Source organism: Phyllobates terribilis, unplaced genomic scaffold (assembly GCF_046119375.1).
Source record: "Phyllobates terribilis strain yellow unplaced genomic scaffold, ASM4611937v1 Scaffold_9__5_contigs__length_417890890, whole genome shotgun sequence".
Taxonomy (NCBI): domain Eukaryota; kingdom Metazoa; phylum Chordata; class Amphibia; order Anura; family Dendrobatidae; genus Phyllobates; species Phyllobates terribilis.
In genome coordinates, this window is record NW_027362769.1 from 301,504,849 (window position 1) to 301,523,458 (window position 18,610).

An 18,610-nucleotide genomic window follows, 5' to 3' on the forward strand; every position below is an offset into this window, starting at 1 on the left:
GAGTAAAGGTTTTAAACCTCAAAATGTGGACTTCAATTGTGTACAACATCGATCTCTGCGATAGTGCAATAGTGGGATTAAGAATCTGCTCTAAGTGCTAAAAGGAAGAAAATGAGATGAAGCTTTAAAAAAGTTACAGCAGTGTTTTTTTTTTACTATTCCACAAATTTCTCATTGTCCTTTTAAATAATGCTCTTCTAAATTTACTTGGTCTCTCAATTGCCAAGACTGAGAGTGACATCTTATTCCATGATTATGCTTTGCATGGAATACTACTCAAGCTTAATATTGCTTTGCTCAGTTAACCACTTGAAATTAATAATTAGTGATTAAATACTCCCTGGCTTTCCTGTCCTCGTTGTCAGATCGTGGTGCTGTGGCTTAGTTGGTTAAAGCGTCTGTCTTGTAAACAGAAGATCCTGAGTTCATATCTCAGCCCTGCCTTCTTTTCCGAGTAAAGATTTTAAACCTCAAAATGTGGACTTCAATTGTGTACAACATCGATCTCTGCGATAGTGCAATAGTGGGATTAAGAATCTTCTCTAAGTGCTAAAAAGGAAGAAAATGGGATGAAGCTTTAAAAAAATTACAGCAGGGTTTTTTTTTTACTATTCCACAAATTTCTCATTGTCCTTTTAAATAATGCTCTTCTAAATTTACTTGGTCTCTCAATTGCCAAGACTGAGAGTGACATCTTATTCCATGATTATGCTTTGCATGGAATACTACTCAAGCTTAATGTTGTTTTGCTCAGGTAACCACTTTAAATTATTAATTACTGATTATATCCTCCCTGGCTTTCCTGTCCTCTTTGTCAGCTCGTGGTGCTGTGACTTAGTTGGTTAAAGTGCCTGTCTTGTAAACAGAAGATTCTGAGTTCATATCTCAGCCCTGCCTTCTTTTCCGAGTAAAGATTTTAAACCTCAAAATGTGGACTTCAATTGTGTACAACATCGATCTCTGCGATAGTGCAATAGTGGGATTAAGAATCTTCTCTAAGTTCTAAAAAGGAAGAAAATGGGATGAAGCTTTAAAAAAGTTACAGCAGTGTTTTTTTTTTACTATTCCACAAATTTCTCATTGTCCTTTTAAATAATGCTCTTCTAAATTTACTTGGTCTCTCAATTGCCAAGACTGAGAGTGACATCTTATTCCATGATTATGCTTTGCATGGAATACTACACAAGCTTAATGTTGTTTTGCTCAGTTAACCACTTGAAATTATTAATTAGTGATTAAATCCTCCCTGGCTTTCCTGTCCTCCTTGTCAGCTTGTGGTGTTGTGGATTAGTTGGTTAAAGCACCTGTCTTGTAAACAGAAGATCCTGAGTTCAAATCTCAGCACTGCCTTCTTTTCCGAGTAAAGCTTTTAAACCTCAAAATGTGGACTTCAATTGTGTACAACATCGATCTCTGCGATAGTGCAATAGTGGGATTAAGAATCTTCTCTAAGTTCTAAAAAGGAAGAAAATGGGATGAAGCTTTAAAAAAGTTACAGCAGTGTTTTTTTTTTACTATTCCACAAATTTCTCATTGTCCTTTTAAATAATGCTCTTCTAAATTTACTTGGTCTCTCAATTGCCAAGACTGAGAGTGACATCTTATTCCATGATTATGCTTTGCATGGAATACTACTCAAGCTTAATGTTGCTTTGCTCAGTTAACCACTTGAAATTATGAATTAGTGATTAAATACTCCCTGGCTTTCCTGTCCTCGTTGTCAGAATCTGGTGCTGTGGCTTAGTTGGGTAAAGCACCTGTCTTGTAAACAGAAGATCCTGAGTTCAAATCTCAGCACTGCCTTATTTTCCGAGTAAAGCTTTTAAACCTCAAAATGTGGACTTCAATGGTGTACAACATCGATCTCTGCGATAGTGCAATAGTGGGATTAAGAATCTTCTCTAAGTGCTAAAAAGGAAGAAAATGGGATGAAGCTTTAAAAAAGTTACAGCAGTGTTTTTTTTTTTACTATTCCACAAATTTCTCATTGTCCTTTTAAATAATGCTCTTCTAAATTTACTTGGTCTCTCAATTGCCAAGACTGAGAGTGACATCTTATTCCATGATTATGCTTTGCATGGAATACTACTCAAGCTTAATGTTGTTTTGCTCAGTTAACCACTTGAAATTATTAAATAGTGATTAAATACTCCCTGTCCTCCCTGTCCTCCTTGGCAGTTTGTGGTGCTGTGGTTTAGTTGGGTAAAGCACCTGTCTTGTAAACAGAAGATCCTGAGTTCAAATCTCAGCACTGCCTTATTTTCCGAGTAAAGCTTTTAAACCTCAAAATGTGGACTTCAATGGTGTACAACATCGATCTCTGCGATAGTGCAATAGTGGGATTAAGAATCTTCTCTAAGTGCTAAAAAGGAAGAAAATGGGATGAAGCTTTAAAAAAGTTACAGCAGTGTTTTTTTTTTTACTATTCCACAAATTTCTCATTGTCCTTTTAAATAATGCTCTTCTAAATTTACTTGGTCTCTCAATTGCCAAGACTGAGAGTGACATCTTATTCCATGATTATGCTTTGCATGGAATACTACTCAAGCTTAATGATGTTTTGCTCAGTTAACCACTTGAAATTATTAATTAGTGATTAAATCCTCCCTGGCTTTCCTGTCCTCGTTGTAAGCTTGTGGTGCTGTGGCTTAGTTGGTTAAAGCGCCTGTCTTGTAAACAGAAGATCCTGAGTTTATATCTCAGCACTGCCTTCTTTTCCGAGTAAAGCTTTTAAACCTCAAAATGTGGACTTCAATTGTGTACAACATCGATCTCTGCGATAGTGCAATAGTGGGATTAAGAATCTGCTCTAAGTGCTAAAAGGAAGAAAATGAGATGAATCTTTAAAAAAGTTACAGCAGTGTTTTTTTTTTTACTATTCCACAAATTTTTCATTGTCCTTTTAAATAATGCTCTTCTAAATTTACTTGGTCTCTCAAATGCCAAGACTGAGAGTGACATCTTATTCCATGATTATGCTTTGCATGGAATACTACTCAAGCTTAATGTTGTTTTGCTCAGTTAACCACTTGAAATTATTAAATAGTGATTAAATACTCCCTGTCCTCCCTGTCCTCCTTGGCAGCTTGTGGTGCTGTGGTTTAGTTGGTTAAAGCACCTGTCTTGTAAACAGAAGATCCTGAGTTCAAATCTCAGCACTGCCTTCTTTTCTGAGTTAAGCTTTTAAACCTCAAAATGTGGACTTCAATTGTGTAGAACATCGATCTCTGCGATAGTGCAATAGTGGGATTAAGAATCTGCTCTAAGTGCTAAAAGGAAGAAAATGAGATGAAGCTTTAAAAAAGTTACAGCAGTGTTTTTTTTTTACTATTCCACAAATTTCTCATTGTCCTTTTAAATAATGCTCTTCTAAATTTACTTGGTCTCTCAATTGCAAAGACTGAGAGTGACATCTTATTCCATGATTATGTTTTGCAATAAATACTACTCAAGCTTAATGTTGTTTTGCTCAGTTAACCACTTGAAATTATTAATTAGTGATTAAATACTCCCTGGCTTTCCTGTCCTCCTTGTCAGCTTGTGGTGCTGTGGCTTAGTTTGATAAAGCACCTGTCTTGTAAACAGAAGATCCTGAGTTCAAATCTCAGCACTGCCTTCTTTTCCGAGTAAAGCTTTTAAACCTCAAAATGTGGACTTCAATTGTGTACAACATCGATCTCTGCGATAGTGCAATAGTGGGATTAAGAATCTTCTCTAAGTGCTAAAAAGGAAGAAAATGGGATGAAGCTTTAAAAAAGTTACAGCAGGGTTTTTTTTTTTTACTATTCCACAAATTTCTCATTGTCCTTTTAAATAATGCTCTTCTAAATTTACTTGGTCTCTCAATTGCCAAGACTGAGAGTGACATCTTATTCCATGATTATGCTTTGCATGGAATACTACTCAAGCTTAATGTTGTTTTGCTCAGTTAACCACTTTAAATTATTAATTACTGATTATATCCTCCCTGGCTTTCCTGTCCTCTTTGTCAGCTCGTGGTGCTGTGGCTTAGTTGGTTAAAGCGCCTGTCTTGTAAACAGAAGATTCTGAGTTCATATCTCAGCCCTGCCTTCTTTTCCGAGTAAAGCTTTTAAACCTCAAAATGTGGACTTCAATTGTGTACAACATCGATCTCTGCGATAGTGCAATAGTGGGATTAAGAATCTTCTCTAAGTTCTAAAAAGGAAGAAAATGGGATGAAGCTTTAAAAAAGTTACAGCAGTGTTTTTTTTTTACTATTCCACAAATTTCTCATTGTCCTTTTAAATAATGCTCTTCTAAATTTACTTGGTCTCTCAATTGCCAAGACTGAGAGTGACATCTTATTCCATGATTATGCTTTGCATGGAATACTACTCAAGCTTAATGTTGCTTTGCTCAGTTAACCACTTGAAATTATGAATTAGTGATTAAATACTCCCTGGCTTTCCTGTCCTCGTTGTAAGCTTGTGGTGCTGTGGCTTAGTTGGTTAAAGCGCCTGTCTTGTAAACAGAAGATCCTGAGTTTATATCTCAGCACTGCCTTCTTTTCCGAGTAAAGCTTTTAAACCTCAAAATGTGGACTTCAATTGTGTACAACATCGATCTCTGCGATAGTGCAATAGTGGGATTAAGAATCTTCTCTAAGTTCTAAAAAGGAAGAAAATGGGATGAAGCTTTAAAAAAGTTACAGCAGTGTTTTTTTTTTACTATTCCACAAATTTCTCATTGTCCTTTTAAATAATGCTCTTCTAAATTTACTTGGTCTCTCAATTGCCAAGACTGAGAGTGACATCTTATTCCATGATTATGCTTTGCATGGAATACTACTCAAGCTTAATGTTGTTTTGCTCAGTTAACCACTTGAAATTATAAATTAGTGATTAAATACTCCCTGGCTTTCCTGTCCTCTTTGTCAGCTTGTGGTGCTGTGGCTTAGTTTGATAAAGCACCTGTCTTGTAAACAGAAGATCCTGAGTACAAATCTCAGCACTGCCTTCTTTTCCGAGTAAACCTTTTAAACCTCAAAATGTGGACTTCAATTGTGTACAACATCGTTCTCTGCGATAGTGCAATAGTGGGATTAAGAATCTTCTCTAAGTGCTAAAAAGGAAGAAAATGGGATGAAGTTTTAAAAAAGTTACAGCAGGGTTTTTTTTTTTTTACTATTCCACAAATTTCTCATTGTCCTTTTAAATAATGCTCTTCTAAATTTACTTGGTCTCTCAATTGCCAAGACTGAGAGTGACATCTTATTCCATGATTATGCTTTGCATGGAATACTACTCAAGCTTAATGTTGTTTTGCTCAGTTATCCACTTGAAATTATTAATTAGTGATTAAATACTTCCTGGCTTTCCTGTCCTCTTTGTCAGCTCGTGGTGCTGGGGCTTAGCTGTTTAAAGCGCCTGTCTTGTAAACAGAAGATCCTGAGTTTATATCTCAGCACTGCCTTCTTTTCCGAGTAAAGCTTTTAAACCTCAAAATGTGGACTTCAATTGTGTACAACATCGATCTCTGCGATAGAGCAATAGTGGGATTAAGAATCTTCTCTAAGTGCTAAAAAGGAAGAAAATGGGATGAAGCTTTAAAAAAGTTACAGCAGGGTTTTTTTTTTTACTATTCCACAAATTTCTCATTGTCCTTTTAAATAATGCTCTTCTAAATTTACTTGGTCTCTCAATTGCCAAGACTGAGAGTGACATCTTATTCCATGATTATGCTTTGCATGGAATACTACTCAAGCTTAATGTTGTTTTGCTCAGTTAACCACTTGAAATTATTAATTTGTGATTAAATCCTCCCTGGCTTTCCTGTCTTCTTTGACAGCTCGTGGTGCTGTGGCTTAGTTGGTTAAAGCGCCTGTCTTGTAAACAGAAGATCCTGAGTTCATATCTCAGCCCTGCCTTCTTTTCTGAGTAAAGATTTTAAACCTCAAAATGTGGACTTCAATTGTGTACAACATCGATCTCTGCGATAGTGCAATAGTGGGATTAAGAATCTTCTCTAAGTGCTAAAAAGGAAGAAAATGGGATGAAGCTTTAAAAAAGTTACAGCAGTGTTTTTTTTTTTTACTATTCCACAAATTTCTCATTGTCCTTTTAAATAATGCTCTTCTAAATTTACTTGGTCTCTCAATTGCCAAGACTGAGAGTGAGATCTTATTCCATGATTATGCTTTGCATGGAATACTACTCAAGCTTAATGTTGTTTTGCTCAGTTAACCACTTGAAATTATTAAATAGTGATTAAATACTCCCTGTCCTCCCTGTCCTCCTTGGCAGTTTGTGGTGCTGTGGTTTAGTTGGTTAAAGCACCTGTCTTGTAAACAGAAGATCCTGAGTTCAAATCTTAGCACTGCCTTCTTTTCCAAGTAAAGTTTTTAAACCTCAAAATGTGGACTTCAATTGTGTACAACATCGATCTCTGCGATAGTGCAATAGTGGGATTAAGAATCTGCTATAAGTTCTAAAAAGGTAGAAATTGGGATGAAGCTTTAAAAAAGTTACACAGTGTTTTCTTTTTACTATTCCACAAATTTCTCATTGTCCTTTTAAATAATGCTCTTCTAAATTTACTTGGTCTCTCAATTGCCAAGACTGAGAGTGACATCTTATTCCATGATTATGCTTTGCATGGAATACTACTCAAGCTTAATGTTGTTTTGCTCAGTTAACCACTTGAAATTATTAATTAGTGATTAAATCCTCCCTGGCTTTCCTGTCCTCCTTGTCAGCTTGTGGTGCTGTGGCTTAGTTGGTTAAAGCACCTGTCTTGTAAACAGAAGATCCTGAGTTCATATCTCAGCACTGCCTTCTTTTCTGAGTAAAGATTTTAAACCTCAAAATGTGGACTTCAATTGTGTACAACATCGATCTCTGCGATAGTGCAATAGTGGGATTAAGAATCTGCTCTAAGTGCTAAAAGGAAGAAAATGAGATGAAGCTTTAAAAAAGTTACAGCAGTGTTTTTTTTTTACTATTCCACAAATTTCTCATTGTCCTTTTAAATAATGCTCTTCTAAATTTACTTGGTCTCTCAATTGCCAAGACTGAGAGTGACATCTTATTCCATGATTATGCTTTGCATGGAATACTACTCAAGCTTAATGTTGCTTTGCTCAGTTAACCACTTGAAATTATTAATTAGTGATTAAATACTCCCTGGCTTTCCTGTCCTCCTTGTCAGATCGTGGTGCTGTGGCTTAGTTGGGTAAAGCACCTGTCTTGTCAACAGAAGATCCTGAGTTCAAATCTCAGCACTGCCTTCTTTTCCGAGTAAAGCTTTTAAACCTCAAAATGTGGACTTCAATTGTGTACAACATCGATCTCTGCGATAGTGCAATAGTGGGATTAAGAATCTTCTCTAAGTGCTAAAAAGGAAGAAAATGGGATGAAGCTTTAAAAAAGTTACATCAGTGTTTTTTTTTTTACTATTCCACAAATTTCTCATTGTCCTTTTAAATAATGCTCTTCTAAATTTACTTGGTCTCTCAATTGCCAAGACTGAGAGTGACATCTTATTCCATGATTATGCTTTGCATGGAATACTACTCAAGCTTAATGTTGTTTTGCTCAGTTAACCACTTGAAATTATTAATTAGTGATTAAATCCTCCCTGGCTTTCCTGTCCTCCTTGTCAGCTTGTGGTGCTGTGGCTTAGTTGGTTAAAGCGTCTGTCTTGTAAACAGAAGATCCTGAGTTCATATCTCAGCCCTGCCTTCTTTTCTGAGTAAAGCTTTTAAACCTCAAAATGTGGACTTCAATTGTGTAAAACATCGATCTCTGCGATAGTGCAATAGTGGGATTAAGAATCTTCTCTAAGTGCTAAAAAGGAAGAAAATGGGATGAAGCTTTAAAAAAGTTACAGCAGTGTATTTTTTTTTACTATTCCACAAATTTCTCATTGTCCTTTTAAATAATGCTCTTCTAAATTTACTTGGTCTCTCAATTGCCAAGACTGAGAGTGACATCTTATTCCATGATTATGCTTTGCATGGAATACTACTCAAGCTTAATGTTGTTTTGCTCAGTTAACCACTTGAAATTATTAATTAGTGATTAAATCCTCTCTGGCTTTCCTGTCCTCCTTGTCAGCTTGTGGTACTGTGGCTTAGTTGGTTAAAGCGCCTGTCTTGTAAACAGAAGATCCTGAGTTCATATCTCAGCCCTGCCTTCTTTTCCGAGTAAAGATTTTAAACCTCAAAATGTGGACTTCAATTGTGTACAACATCGTTCTCTGCGATTGTGCAATAGTGGGATTAAGAATCTTCTCTAAGTGCTAAAAAGGAAGAAAATGGGATGAAGCTTTAAAATAGTTACAGCAGTGTTTTTTTTTTTACTATTCCACAAATTTCTCATTGTCCTTTTAAATAATGCTCTTCTAAATTTACTTGGTCTCTCAATTGCCAAGACTGAGAGTGACATCTTATTCCATGATTATGCTTTGCATGGAATACTACTCAAGCTTAATGTTGTTTTGCTCAGTTAACCACTTGAAATTATTAATTAGTGATTAAATCCTCCCTGGCTTTCCTGTCCTCCTTGTCAGCTTGTGGTGCTGTGGCTTAGTTGGTTAAAGCGCCTGTCTTGTAAATAGAAGATCCTGAGTTCATATCTCAGCCCTGCCTTCTTTTCCGAGTAAAGATATTAAACCTCAAAATGTGGACTTCAATTGTGTACAACATCGATCTCTGCGATAGTGCAATAGTGGGATTAAGAATCTTCTCTAAGTTCTAAAAAGGAAGAAAATGGGATGAAGCTTTAAAAAAGTTACAGCAGTGTTTTTTTTTTAACTATTCCACAAATTTCTCATTGTCCTTTTAAATAATGCTCTTCTAAATTTACTTGGTCTCTCAATTGCCAAGACTGAGAGTGACATCTTATTCCATGATTATGCTTTGCATGGAATACTACTCAAGCTTAATGTTGTTTTGCTCAGTTAACCACTTGAAATTATTAATTAGTGATTAAATCCTCCCTGGCCTTCCTGTCCTCCTTGTCAGCTTGTGGTGCTGTGGCTTAGTTGGTTAAAGCGCCTGTCTTGTAAACAGAAGATCCTGAGTTCATATCTCAGCCCTGCCTTCTTTTCTGAGTAAAGATTTTAAACCTCAAAATGTGGACTTCAATTGTGTACAACATCGATCTCTGCGATAGTGCAATAGTGGGATTAAGAATCTTCTCTAAGTGCTAAAAAGGAAGAAAATGGGATGAAGCTTTAAAAAAGTTACAGCAGTGTTTTTTTTTTTTACTATTCCATAAATTTCTCATTGTCCTTTTAAATAATGCTCTTCTAAATTTACTTGGTCTCTCAATTGCCAAGACTGAGAGTGACATCTTATTCCATGATTATGCTTTGCATGGAATACTACTCAAGCTTAATGTTGTTTTGCTCAGTTAACCACTTGAAATTATTAATTAATGATAAAATACTCCCTGGCTTTCCTGTCCTCCTAGTCAGCTTGTGGTGCTGTGACTTAGTTGGTTAAAGCACCTGTCTTGTAAACATAAGATCCTGACTTCATATCTCAGCACTGCTTTCTTTTCTGAGTAAGGATTTTAAACCTCAAAATGTGGACTTCAATTGTGTACAACATCGATCTCTGCGATAGTGCAATAGTGGGATTAAGAATCTGCTCTAAGTGCTAAAAGGAAGAAAATGAGATGAAGCTTTAAAAAAGTTACAGCAGTGTTTTTTTTTTACTATTCCACAAATTTCTCATTGTCCTTTTAAATAATGCTCTTCTAAATTTACTTGGTCTCTCAATTGCCAAGACTGAGAGTGACATCTTATTCCATGATTATGCTTTGCATGGAATACTACTCAAGCTTAATGTTGCTTTGCTCAGTTAACCACTTGAAATTATTAATTAGTGATTAAATACTCCCTGGCTTTCCTGTCCTCCTTGTCAAATCGTGGTGCTGTGGCTTAGTTGGGTAAAGCACCTGTCTTGTAAACAGAAGATCCTGAGTTCAAATCTCAGCACTGCCTTCTTTTCCGAGTAAAGCTTTTAAACCTCAAAATGTGGACTTCAATTGTGTACAACATCGATCTCTGTGATAGTGCAATAGTGGGATTAAGAATCTTCTCTAAGTGCTAAAAAGGAAGAAAATGGGATGAAGCTTTAAAAAAGTTACAGCAGTGTTTTTTTTTTCACTATTCCACAAATTTCTCATTGTCCTTTTAAATAATGCTCTTCTAAATTTACTTGGTCTCTCAATTGCCAAGACTGAGAGTGACATCTTATTCCATGATTATGCTTTGCATGGAATACTACTCAAGCTTAATGTTGTTTTGCTCAGTTAACCACTTGAAATTATTAATTAGTGATTAAATCCTCCCTGGCTTTCCTGTCCTCCTTGTCAGCTTGTGGTGCTGTGGCTTAGTTGGTTAAAGCGCCTGTCTTGTAAATAGAAGATCCTGAGTTCATATCTCAGCCCTGCCTTCTTTTCCGAGTAAAGATTTTAAACCTCAAAATGTGGACTTCAATTGTGTACAACATCGATCTCTGCGATAGTGCAATAGTGGGATTAAGAATCTTCTCTAAGTTCTAAAAAGGAAGAAAATGGGATGAAGCTTTAAAAAAGTTACAGCAGTGTTTTTTTTTAACTATTCCACAAATTTCTCACTGTCCTTTTAAATAATGCTCTTCTAAATTTACTTGGTCTCTCAATTGCCAAGACTGAGAGTGACATCTTATTCCATGATTATGCTTTGCATGGAATACTACTCAAGCTTAATGTTGTTTTGCTCAGTTAACCACTTGAAATTATTAATTAATGATAAAATACTCCCTGGCTTTCCTGTCCTCCTAGTCAGCTTGTGGTGCTGTGACTTAGTTGGTTAAAGCACCTGTCTTGTAAACATAAGATCCTGACTTCATATCTCAGCACTGATTTCTTTTCTGAGTAAGGATTTTAAACCTCAAAATGTGGACTTCAATTGTGTACAACATCGATCTCTGCGATAGTGCAATAGTGGGATTAAGAATCTGCTCTAAGTGCTAAAAGGAAGAAAATGAGATGAAGCTTTAAAAAAGTTACAGCAGTGTTTTTTTTTTACTATTCCACAAATTTCTCATTGTCCTTTTAAATAATGCTCTTCTAAATTTACTTGGTCTCTCAATTGCCAAGACTGAGAGTGACATCTTATTCCATGATTATGCTTTGCATGGAATACTACTCAAGCTTAATGTTGCTTTGCTCAGTTAACCACTTGAAATTATTAATTAGTAATTAAATACTCCCTGGCTTTCCTGTCCTCCTTGTCAAATCGTGGTGCTGTGGCTTAGTTGGGTAAAGCACCTGTCTTGTAAACAGAAGATCCTGAGTTCAAATCTCAGCACTGCCTTCTTTTCCGAGTAAAGCTTTTAAACCTCAAAATGTGGACTTCAATTGTGTAGAACATCGATCTCTGCGATAGTGCAATAGTGGGATTAAGAATCTTCTCTAAGTGCTAAAAAGGAAGAAAATGGGATGAAGCTTTAAAAAAGTTACAGCAGTGATTTTTTTTTTACTATTCCACAAATTTCTCATTGTCCTTTTAAATAATGCTCTTCTAAATTTACTTGGTCTCTCAATTGCCAAGACTGAGAGTGACATCTTATTCCATGATTATGCTTTGCATGGAATACTACTCAAGCTTAATGTTGTTTTGCTCAGTTAACCACTTGAAATTATTAATTAGTGATTAAATCCTCCCTGGCTTTCCTGTCCTCCTTGTCAGCTTGTGGTGCTGTGGCTTAGTTGGTTAAAGCGCCTGTCTTGTAAATAGAAGATCCTGAGTTCATATCTCAGCCCTGCCTTCTTTTCCGAGTAAAGATTTTAAACCTCAAAATGTGGACTTCAATTGTGTACAACATCGATCTCTGCGATAGTGCAATAGTGGGATTAAGAATCTTCTCTAAGTTCTAAAAAGGAAGAAAATGGGATGAAGCTTTAAAAAAGTTACAGCAGTGTTTTTTTTTAACTATTCCACAAATTTCTCATTGTCCTTTTAAATAATGCTCTTCTAAATTTACTTGGTCTCTCAATTGCCAAGACTGAGAGTGACATCTTATTCCATGATTATGCTTTGCATGGAATACTACTCAAGCTTAATGTTGTTTTGCTCAGTTAACCACTTGAAATTATTAATTAATGATAAAATACTCCCTGGCTTTCCTGTCCTCCTAGTCAGCTTGTGGTGCTGTGACTTAGTTGGTTAAAGCACCTGTCTTGTGAATAGAAGATCCTGAGTTCGTATCTCAGCACTGCTTTCTTTTCTGAGTAAGGATTTTAAACCTCAAAATGTGGACTTCAATTGTGTACAACATCGATCTCTGCGATAGTGCAATAGTGGGATTAAGAATCTGCTCTAAGTGCTAAAAGGAAGAAAATGAGATGAAGCTTTAAAAAAGTTACAGCAGTGTTTTTTTTTTACTATTCCACAAATTTCTCATTGTCCTTTTAAATAATGCTCTTCTAAATTTACTTGGTCTCTCAATTGCCAAGACTGAGAGTGACATCTTATTCCATGATTATGCTTTGCATGGAATACTACTCAAGCTTAATGTTGCTTTGCTCAGTTAATCACTTGAAATTATTAATTAGTGATTAAATCCTCTCTGGCTTTCCTGTCCTCCTTGTCAGCTTGTGGTGCTGTGGCTTAGTTGGTTAAAGCGCCTGTCTTGTAAACAGAAGATCCTGAGTTCATATCTCAGCCCTGCCTTCTTTTCCGAGTAAAGATTTTAAACCTCAAAATGTGGACTTCAATTGTGTACAACATCGATCTCTGCGATAGTGCAATAGTGGGATTAAGAATCTTCTCTAAGTGCTAAAAAGGAAGAAAATGGGATGAAGCTTTAAAATAGTTACAGCAGTGTATTTTTTTTTACTATTCCACAAATTTCTCATTGTCCTTTTAAATAATGCTCTTCTAAATTTACTTGGTCTCTCAATTGCCAAGACTGAGAGTGACATCTTATTCCATGATTATGCTTTGCATGGAATACTACTCAAGCTTAATGTTGTTTTACTCAGTTAACCACTTGAAATTATTAATTAGTGATTAAATCCTCTCTGGCTTTCCTGTCCTCCTTGTCAGCTTGTGGTGCTGTGGCTTAGTTGGTTAAAGCGCCTGTCTTGTAAACAGAAGATCCTGAGTTCATATCTCAGCCCTGCCTTTTTTTCCGAGTAAAGAATTTAAACCTCAAAATGTGGACTTCAATTGTGTACAACATCGATCTCTGCGATAGTGCAATAGTGGGATTAAGAATCTTCTCTAAGTGCTAAAAAGGAAGAAAATGGGATGAAGCTTTAAAATAGTTACAGCAGTGTTTTTTTTTTTACTATTCCACAAATTTCTCATTGTCCTTTTAAATAATGCTCTTCTAAATTTACTTGGTCTCTCAATTGCCAAGACTGAGAGTGACATCTTATTCCATGATTATGCTTTGCATGGAATACTACTCAAGCTTAATGTTGCTTTGCTCAGTTAACCACTTGAAATTATTAATTAGTGATTAAATACTCCCTGGCCTTCCTGTCCTCCTTGTCAGCTTGTGGTGCTGTGGCTTAGTTGGTTAAAGCGCCTGTCTTGTAAACAGAAAATCCTGAGTTCATATCTCAGCCCTGCCTTCTTTTCCGAGTAAAGATTTTAAACCTCAAAATGTGGACTTCAATTGTGTACAACATCGATCTCTGCGATAGTGCAATAGTGGGATTAAGAATCTTCTCTAAGTGCTAAAAAGGAAGAAAATGGATGAAGCTTTAAAAAAGTTAAAGCAGTGTTTTTTTTTTTTACTATTCCACAAATTTCTCATTGTCCTTTTAAATAATGCTCTTCTAAATTTACTTGGTCTCTCAATTGCCAAGACTGAGAGTGACATCTTATTCCATGATTATGCTTTGCATGGAATACTACTCAAGCTTAATGTTGTTTTGCTCAGTTAACCACTTGAAATTATTAATTAATGATAAAATACTCCCTGGCTTTCCTGTCCTCCTAGTCAGCTTGTGGTGCTGTGACTTAGTTGGTTAAAGCACCTGTCTTGTGAATAGAAGATCCTGAGTTCGTATCTCAGCACTGCTTTCTTTTCTGAGTAAGGATTTTAAACCTCAAAATGTGGACTTCAATTGTGTACAACATCGATCTCTGCGATAGTGCAATAGTGGGATTAAGAATCTGCTCTAAGTGCTAAAAGGAAGAAAATGAGATGAAGCTTTAAAAAAGTTACAGCAGTGTTTTTCTTTTACTATTCCACAAATTTCTCATTGTCCTTTTAAATAATGCTCTTCTAAATTTACTTGGTCTCTCAATTGCCAAGACTGAGAGTGACATCTTATTCCATGATTATGCTTTGCATGGAATACTACTCAAGCTTAATGTTGCTTTGCTCAGTTAACCACTTGAAATTATTAATTAGTGATTAAATACTCCCTGGCTTTCCTGTCCACCTTGTCAGATCGTGGTGCTGTGGCTTAGTTGGGTAAAGCACCTGTCTTGTAAACAGAAGATCCTGAGTTCAAATCTCAGCACTGCCTTCTTTTCCGAGTAAAGCTTTTAAACCTCAAAATGTGGACTTCAATTGTGTACAATATCGATCTCTGCGATAGTGCAATAGTGGGATTAAGAATCTGCTCTAAGTGCTAAAAGGAAGAAAATGGGATGAAGCTTTAAAAAAGTTACAGCAGTGTTTTTTTTTTTTACTATTCCACAAATTTCTCATTGTCCTTTTAAATAATGCTCTTCTAAATTTACTTGGTCTCTCAATTGCCAAGACTGAGAGTGACATCTTATTCCATGATTATGCTTTGCATGGAATACTACTCAAGCTTAATGTTGTTTTGCTCAGTTAACCACTTGAAATTATTAATTAATGATAAAATACTCCCTGGCTTTCCTGTCCTCCTAGTCAGCTTGTGGTGCTGTGACTTAGTTGGTTAAAGCACCTGTCTTGTAAACATAAGATCCTGACTTCATATCTCAGCACTGATTTCTTTTCTGAGTAAGGATTTTAAACCTCAAAATGTGGACTTCAATTGTGTACAACATCGATCTCTGCGATAGTGCAATAGTGGGATTAAGAATCTGCTCTAAGTGCTAAAAGGAAGAAAATGAGATGAAGCTTTAAAAAAGTTACAGCAGTGTTTTTTTTTTACTATTCCACAAATTTCTCATTGTCCTTTTAAATAATGCTCTTCTAAATTTACTTGGTCTCTCAATTGCCAAGACTGAGAGTGACATCTTATTCCATGATTATGCTTTGCATGGAATACTACTCAAGCTTAATGTTGCTTTGCTCAGTTAACCACTTGAAATTATTAATTAGTAATTAAATACTCCCTGGCTTTCCTGTCCTCCTTGTCAAATCGTGGTGCTGTGGCTTAGTTGGGTAAAGCACCTGTCTTGTAAACAGAAGATCCTGAGTTCAAATCTCAGCACTGCCTTCTTTTCCGAGTAAAGCTTTTAAACCTCAAAATGTGGACTTCAATTGTGTAGAACATCGATCTCTGCGATAGTGCAATAGTGGGATTAAGAATCTTCTCTAAGTGCTAAAAAGGAAGAAAATGGGATGAAGCTTTAAAAAAGTTACAGCAGTGATTTTTTTTTTACTATTCCACAAATTTCTCATTGTCCTTTTAAATAATGCTCTTCTAAATTTACTTGGTCTCTCAATTGCCAAGACTGAGAGTGACATCTTATTCCATGATTATGCTTTGCATGGAATACTACTCAAGCTTAATGTTGTTTTGCTCAGTTAACCACTTGAAATTATTAATTAGTGATTAAATCCTCCCTGGCTTTCCTGTCCTCCTTGTCAGCTTGTGGTGCTGTGGCTTAGTTGGTTAAAGCGCCTGTCTTGTAAATAGAAGATCCTGAGTTCATATCTCAGCCCTGCCTTCTTTTCCGAGTAAAGATTTTAAACCTCAAAATGTGGACTTCAATTGTGTACAACATCGATCTCTGCGATAGTGCAATAGTGGGATTAAGAATCTTCTCTAAGTTCTAAAAAGGAAGAAAATGGGATGAAGCTTTAAAAAAGTTACAGCAGTGTTTTTTTTTAACTATTCCACAAATTTCTCATTGTCCTTTTAAATAATGCTCTTCTAAATTTACTTGGTCTCTCAATTGCCAAGACTGAGAGTGACATCTTATTCCATGATTATGCTTTGCATGGAATACTACTCAAGCTTAATGTTGTTTTGCTCAGTTAACCACTTGAAATTATTAATTAATGATAAAATACTCCCTGGCTTTCCTGTCCTCCTAGTCAGCTTGTGGTGCTGTGACTTAGTTGGTTAAAGCACCTGTCTTGTGAATAGAAGATCCTGAGTTCGTATCTCAGCACTGCTTTCTTTTCTGAGTAAGGATTTTAAACCTCAAAATGTGGACTTCAATTGTGTACAACATCGATCTCTGCGATAGTGCAATAGTGGGATTAAGAATCTGCTCTAAGTGCTAAAAGGAAGAAAATGAGATGAAGCTTTAAAAAAGTTACAGCAGTGTTTTTTTTTTACTATTCCACAAATTTCTCATTGTCCTTTTAAATAATGCTCTTCTAAATTTACTTGGTCTCTCAATTGCCAAGACTGAGAGTGACATCTTATTCCATGATTATGCTTTGCATGGAATACTACTCAAGCTTAATGTTGCTTTGCTCAGTTAATCACTTGAAATTATTAATTAGTGATTAAATCCTCTCTGGCTTTCCTGTCCTCCTTGTCAGCTTGTGGTGCTGTGGCTTAGTTGGTTAAAGCGCCTGTCTTGTAAACAGAAGATCCTGAGTTCATATCTCAGCCCTGCCTTCTTTTCCGAGTAAAGATTTTAAACCTCAAAATGTGGACTTCAATTGTGTACAACATCGATCTCTGCGATAGTGCAATAGTGGGATTAAGAATCTTCTCTAAGTGCTAAAAAGGAAGAAAATGGGATGAAGCTTTAAAATAGTTACAGCAGTGTATTTTTTTTTACTATTCCACAAATTTCTCATTGTCCTTTTAAATAATGCTCTTCTAAATTTACTTGGTCTCTCAATTGCCAAGACTGAGAGTGACATCTTATTCCATGATTATGCTTTGCATGGAATACTACTCAAGCTTAATGTTGTTTTACTCAGTTAACCACTTGAAATTATTAATTAGTGATTAAATCCTCTCTGGCTTTCCTGTCCTCCTTGTCAGCTTGTGGTGCTGTGGCTTAGTTGGTTAAAGCGCCTGTCTTGTAAACAGAAGATCCTGAGTTCATATCTCAGCCCTGCCTTTTTTTCCGAGTAAAGAATTTAAACCTCAAAATGTGGACTTCAATTGTGTACAACATCGATCTCTGCGATAGTGCAATAGTGGGATTAAGAATCTTCTCTAAGTGCTAAAAAGGAAGAAAATGGGATGAAGCTTTAAAATAGTTACAGCAGTGTTTTTTTTTTTACTATTCCACAAATTTCTCATTGTCCTTTTAAATAATGCTCTTCTAAATTTACTTGGTCTCTCAATTGCCAAGACTGAGAGTGACATCTTATTCCATGATTATGCTTTGCATGGAATACTACTCAAGCTTAATGTTGCTTTGCTCAGTTAACCACTTGAAATTATTAATTAGTGATTAAATACTCCCTGGCCTTCCTGTCCTCCTTGTCAGCTTGTGGTGCTGTGGCTTAGTTGGTTAAAGCGCCTGTCTTGTAAACAGAAAATCCTGAGTTCATATCTCAGCCCTGCCTTCTTTTCCGAGTAAAGATTTTAAACCTCAAAATGTGGACTTCAATTGTGTACAACATCGATCTCTGCGATAGTGCAATAGTGGGATTAAGAATCTTCTCTAAGTGCTAAAAAGGAAGAAAATGGATGAAGCTTTAAAAAAGTTAAAGCAGTGTTTTTTTTTTTTACTATTCCACAAATTTCTCATTGTCCTTTTAAATAATGCTCTTCTAAATTTACTTGGTCTCTCAATTGCCAAGACTGAGAGTGACATCTTATTCCATGATTATGCTTTGCATGGAATACTACTCAAGCTTAATGTTGTTTTGCTCAGTTAACCACTTGAAATTATTAATTAATGATAAAATACTCCCTGGCTTTCCTGTCCTCCTACTCAGCTTGTGGTGCTGTGACTTAGTTGGTTAAAGCACCTGTCTTGTAAACAGAAGATCCTGAGTTCATATCTCAGCACTACTTTCTTTTCTGAGTAAGGATTTTAAACCTCAAAATGTGGACTTCAATTGTGTACAACATCGATCTCTGCGATAGTGCAATAGTGGGATTAAGAATCTGCTCTAAGTGCTAAAAGGAAGAAAATGAGATGAAGCTTTAAAAAAGTTACAGCAGTGTTTTTTTTTTACTATTCCACAAATTTCTCATTGTCCTTTTAAATAATGCTCTTCTAAATTTACTTGGTCTCTCAATTGCCAAGACTGAGAGTGACATCTTATTCCATGATTATGCTTTGCATGGAATACTACTCAAGCTTAATGTTGCTTTGCTCAGTTAACCACTTGAAATTATTAATTAGTGATTAAATACTCCCTGGCTTTCCTGTCCACCTTGTCAGATCGTGGTGCTGTGGCTTAGTTGGGTAAAGCACCTGTCTTGTAAACAGAAGATCCTGAGTTCAAATCTCAGCACTGCCTTCTTTTCCGAGTAAAGCTTTTAAACCTCAA